Source organism: Siniperca chuatsi, linkage group LG16 (assembly GCF_020085105.1).
Source record: "Siniperca chuatsi isolate FFG_IHB_CAS linkage group LG16, ASM2008510v1, whole genome shotgun sequence".
Taxonomy (NCBI): Eukaryota; Metazoa; Chordata; class Actinopteri; order Centrarchiformes; family Sinipercidae; genus Siniperca; species Siniperca chuatsi.
In genome coordinates, this window is record NC_058057.1 from 15,652,786 (window position 1) to 15,658,859 (window position 6,074).

The following is a 6,074-nucleotide window of genomic DNA, read 5'->3' on the forward strand; positions in this document are numbered from 1 at the left end:
TAACATTAGTTGGGACTAATTTGCATAAAACTTTAATTGCATTGTTTTTGTGTGTGTGATTAAGTGATTAGATTTTCCTTTAATCAGTTTTGCATGTCTGTTACATTGGGCTAATCCGTTCTTGGCATGTGAGTTAAGGGATCCCGAGCTGTCCGTCAAAACAATTATTAGGCTATTTCCAGCGGTACTTTACAATGGTTTATGAAAATATGCCTCTATGCTTTCCTGTGCGAAAGAAAGACACTCAGGAACATGTCAGGACAACCTTTGTGGCTCCAGACTGTCTGCACATTGTGTGAAAATCATTTTCTCATCATTTTAATCTTTTCAGTGTATTTCCAAAATGTAAGAGCTGAGTAAGGTACAGTAGATAGGTACTGTAGGGTTATTAAGTTTCAAGTAAATGCTCTGCCTTTCATGATGCAGCTTGAAGTGAACCTATCAGTGCACTGCATGCCTTCATTGATGAGTCTGTGAAATCCTTCTTAGAAGAAGCAGTGTCAATACCCTGTTTAGTAATTCATTTACAAATTTCAGAATATTGAACAAAAATATTGTTATATGTGTTAGAAGGCAGGCCTGACTGCTACAGGATGCTGGCGATGGATGCACATTTTTACTGTGCCTTTTTAACTGTAACACAAATTGTGTTGATAGAGCACACAGCTATTCTTTCTGCGTCACCCCTTCAGAAAGTAACATTCAGTTACTTTGCTTTGTTGTTTTTCTGAGATTATTTAAAATTGTGCTGTAAAGATGTTGTACTTTAAAATATACTTTTGTCTAGATTGTTTTTTAATTGAACTGCTTGTTCTTTCTTGATGCGCCTTTAAGATTAGGCTTCTTTGAAAAAGAGATTAATATCTCGATAAAAGTCATCTGGCTATACAAAAGATAAACAAAATAGTGAATAATAAAAAATTAAACAGCTAGGTCAGGTGATTTGAAGGCTCTAAATCGTCCATAGATATGAATGTGAGTGTAAATGCATTAGCCCAGACAAAGTGATAGAGCCTGTCTAGGATGTTTTCCTGCTTTTCATCCAATGCATGCATTTTTCTCCAATGATAGGCTGCAGCCCCCCAGCCATGACCCTGAGGAGGAATAATAAGGTATAGAAAATATATGCATTGATTATGGCTGAGATATTGTAAAAAATCAGGTTCCTTTATGTAGACAGGACATGTGTTTTTGCTTTTGTTATGTCTATAGACACTAGTGTCTGCAATGCGATTTGCCTTTTAATTATACCTAATTGTTAAACTGCCTCTCAGTGACCCACAGCGTTGCTTTGTCATCCGTGGATGGGGTTGTTTGTTTCTTCCCTACATAATTGGTGGCCAAAGGACTTAGAACATCTCTCACAGGTATATTAATCCACCGCAACTCCAGTTGCTCTGCTAATCCTCCACTGACACAAATGTACATTCACACGAAGACACACACAGTCACATGTGACCAGCTTACGCAATGAAGCCAAGGCTTTATATACTACCTATGGGCACTGGTCTCCCTCAAGGGAGATCATTACAGTGCAGGTGTGTGTCGGCCTATCTATCTGAGCGAGGGAGCGAGGAGTGTGTCTTTGGACACAGGGGAGAGCTGCTGCTGTTGCCACGTTCATCCTGGTGGAGGAGACCGAGGCCAGAGAGACACAGAGGGCGAGGGAGCAAAGGGATCCACAGTGATAAAGTTGCCCAGCAGAAAGTCCTGAAGGCTGGTTGCAGAGGGGTTTTTTGTGGTCTCAGCTGCGAAGCACTGGAGAGAACAACAACCATGTTTTTTCGCATCCCTCGACTGACCCCTGGATATATTAGATATCTCCAGGTGCGTAAGATGCTTCAGGGCGATTTTCTTCTTTAGATAGATTAATGAGTCTTGGACATCAAGGGACATCTGCAGTGGCGCAACAGTGTAGCAAATTCCATTAGAGCCTCTAATAACAAACAACTGTTGAGATCTAGAGCCTCGGCCCTGCACATTTCTCTGTCCACACTGCTTCAATAAAAAGTTTGTGTTGCATTGTAGCAGAGACGTAGTGTGTAGATTTTAAACATAACAAACTCAAGATTTCTCTTAATGCTGCCTTTGGTATGCATTGAATAGATTAACTGTTTGAGTTAAATCATTTTATGCATACCAGAAGAAAAGGTCAACATAACTAGAAATTAGATTTGCATTGAATTGTCACTTCACTGCTCTGAAAGCTCATTTTAAACTGATGCCACTGACTCATCACTGTAACCAAAGTGCCCATCTGCGTGTGTGTGTGTCATGGCAGGATTTAGAATAGAGGATTACAGCAACCTGGATTTGAATCAGAGATGCCTTAGCTCCCAGGGTCAGGTAAATGCCCTCTAATTGGTATTTCAGAGACCTGCAGCTGGGTTTAGATACCTACAGTGTGGCTTGTGTTTGTTTTAAAAATAGACAGTGTCAAACCTCATTACCTGTGTCTCAGCTCATCGTCAGAGTTAATGTTAGATAATTCTCACTTGTTGATAATATAGGTCATAGTTACACAAATTACTATTATGTCATTTGGTACAACCTGCACTTTTATGACCATGGAGATACCATTCTGTCACTGTGTGTGAAGATCATGTAGCCTATCTGAAAAATGTCAGCTATTCAATGGGTTTTGAAATTGTTTATTTAGTCTTAGAAAACTGAGAATTTTCTTAATTCATTAAGGAACACTTCAAAAATTCAAAATCATCAGACCTGTGGTTTTCACTGGACATTGACTAACATAACAGTGATGAGAAAATAACTGAATGACTGTATGAGTTGGTTGAATATGTATTGAAACTTGACAAAATGGAGGTTCTAGTGTGGTTCTTCCCTTATGGTAAGACCATCGCTGGGATGAGACAGGTGTGTGACATGGGTTACCTCTTTAAGGACTCTACAGCAGCCAGAGCCAGGAGGAACGCTGCCGACACACTGCCTAGGTCATCCTTGATCGCACCCGGTGGTGGTTGTGGTGGCTACGTGGGTGGTGACCCCTGCTCTCTCTTTCAGACTCAGGCAGCCCAGACTGTGCTGCAGAGCCGGGAGGCCCCTGTGATGTCGCGCATGGCCATCCTGCTGGGTCTCACAGGGATTGGCATGTCTGGCTACAGCTCCCGCCAACTCACACTGCACTACAAGCCGTCAAGTCACCTCTTAAGATGAAACGGATGGAGGGGGCACACACCCACACCCACACACACACACAAATATTTAACTTAAAGCTAAAGTCTGACATTTTGGGAAATAGGCTATGCTTCTTTGGACTGTGTCTTGGCTCTGAGGAGTTGCCAGGCAACCAGCAGAGACTCCAGGAAGTCAGTGGTTGTGGTTAAGAAATCATCGCCACATAACTCCCCTTTCTCATCAAGAAAGCAAATAAGTGTATCTCCCAAAATGTCGAACTATTCCTTTAAAAGCAACATGGAAAGACCAACAAGATTGAAGGAAGCGATGCTACCAGGTTTTGTTTTTGTTTTTCTCTGTGCATCCCTTCTAATAGACTATGTGTGGTTCAAAGCCAATGTCATCCTTGTTCTGCATTTCATTGTGATTTTGTTGTGTTTGAGATTGTTGCCTTAAGGTTCTGTTTGTGCAGTAAAAAGCAAAAAAGAAAAGTCTCCCTGTTAAAAACTACCCCTCCTTCTAAGCACAGTGCTTTTTTTCTTGTGACTAATATGCTGTGGAACAGAAAGGCAGCTTTTGATGTTTCTGATGAACTTGGCTGATGCTGTAATTGAACCACAGTCCTTGCCCATGCCCTGTGCCTTATCATGGGAGTATTCAGTCAGAATTTACCATTCAAATCATTTTTTAAAACACACCAATGGTCTTTAAAGACACTTTTCTAAATGCAGCTTCAGCTGAACCCCAAGAAGTCTCTTCCAAAGTCCTTGGTCTTTTAATCACTTTTCCTCCGGCATTTTAGCAATTTCCATGATGTAACACAGAGCTCCCAGGTCCCTACCTCTTTTGGAGGGCCGCAAGTGTTGTGATGACTTAACCCGTTTACTCTTTTTGGATTTCTTGGGTAAGATTTCACAAGAGAGACAGAGAGATATCACATCAGAAGCAGCTTCAACTCAGAGAGTCAAGGCTATTATATTTCAGTCGGATTTCATTCTTCATTCTGGAGTTGACAGTATGAGTTTTGGCCTTTCTGATATCTCTCTCTCCTTTGTTTGCGTGACAAAATACCAGAGGAGTACATAAGGAATTGCTCTCAATCTGTTTGGCTGCGCTCAGCTCCTGAAAATGCACAGAGAAAATACTATACAAACAGAAGCATAAGAAAAGTGTGACCTTTGATGTGTGAACAATGCTACTTTGCACTTTTTAGTGTACATATCTTGTACATAATCATGTACATATCACTTTGATGCTGTATGAGATTAGTAGAGCAAGACATTGAGTGCTACCAGCCTGTGTTGTGAGCTGGACAGGGCAGCATCTAGCTGGATTGACACACGGCACTGCTGAGTTGTTGTCAGGCAGAGGAACCAGGACAGCCACCCTGGATACCACCTGAACCAACATGTGAATCCACCCGGATCTCTCCCAGTTGCACACCCACTGTCAGACAAGATGAATGTAGCTGAATGATCACTATGGTCTCTTAACATAGGTAGACTTTTTTGGCTGTAAATCTGTTGTGCAAAATGCTTTGTAATGGAAAAAAGCTTGACTTTGACAGCATATGAATGTATCACTGACGAAGAATGAAAATGAGCAGTTATACTGTAATTGTAAAGATGATTGTGTGTCCTATCCTGGTTTAACAAAAGAGAGGTTATGTATATAGTTTGAATATATAAGAAAAGATTAGCATATTAACAGGTTATAAGGTGTGTGCAGTGATACAGTGATCCCTCATAGATCCTCTCACAATACAGTCTTTTTTAGACCAGCTTACACTTACATATGAGGGGTCACTAACCCTGAAATGGAGAAGTGTGGTTATTTGTGTAATTTGAGCTTGTGACTGGGATTCTAATTGAACAAGGGATTTCAAATGGTTGTATGATATTGATGATGGAAGGATGATTTTGAAAAGTATAGTGTTTATCGTTTATTGTTGCTGCATAGCCAGTTTTGCTTGTGTGTTAGATTTTTGTTTGTCGACTGTTAGTCATCATCATGGTACAAAGGCATAAGATGTCTCAAATGCCACACAACCATTTTATGAGTTTGTAATGTGTACATTTATTACAATCATATGTAAATTTATACAGATTTTCAGGAGTTTGTGCTGTGAATTAATTACAGGGAAATTTGATCTTACAAAAGACACACATTATTTACTATACAAATTTGCATAGGTGTATTTATACAGTATAAGGGTGTTGCATATTTAGTAAGTTTGTATATCATATGGGTTGAGTAGTAAGTTAAATTCAGTTGGCATTAGACTTGTGCCGATCGGATCGTCTATCTGTGATCTCTGGTAATGACAACATAATGATATGAAAATATAGAGGATTACCCAACACTTGGTGGCATTATTCTTTAGATTTGCCTTAGTGACGTGAAGCATTATAAATGCATAACAAAGCACATTTGAACATGCATTATTTTATTTGATTTACTCACTCTGTATGCAAGAATAAATCAAAAAGATTGTAAACAACTGGGCAGTTTTGTTATGTGTCTCCTCTGTGACTTTCTGAAAAAATACTATGAAGAAAAAGAAGAAGAAATACTTCCTTCATGCACTAGATGTCAGCATAGATTTTCAGTCATTTGCTCACACTGGGTCAAAAAGTCTGTGAGCTTTACGTCTCCATTATCCATTAGGGTGTGCAAATGCACAGTACTGTACAGTCAGTGAATGATGGAAATGACCCCATTGACCCGTACACAAGCAGTTATATGCGATTAGTGAACCAAATATTTTCAGAAACAAGTGGTATTTTATAAAACTCTGCAAACATGCTTAGTCTGTCAACCATCACTTCAACATTGTTTTGATGCACACAGCAACATTTTGGGAAACTTCTTGCATCAACATTGGTCTAAGAGATGCTCCAGTTTCTGAGTTTTTTAATTTGTGTCTCACTTGTGAG

At 39.8% G+C, this 6,074-nt stretch overlaps 1 long non-coding RNA gene across 1 annotated transcript; it reads left to right on the forward strand.

Annotated features, from left to right (window-relative positions):
* The first annotated feature begins 1,220 nt into the window (after positions 1-1,220).
* Positions 1,221-5,643, forward strand: LOC122862941. Its single transcript, XR_006374881.1, has 2 exons — positions 1,221-1,827; positions 3,025-5,643. It is a non-coding gene; the product is annotated as an uncharacterized LOC122862941 (long non-coding RNA).
* Positions 5,644-6,074: the final 431 nt, after the last annotated feature.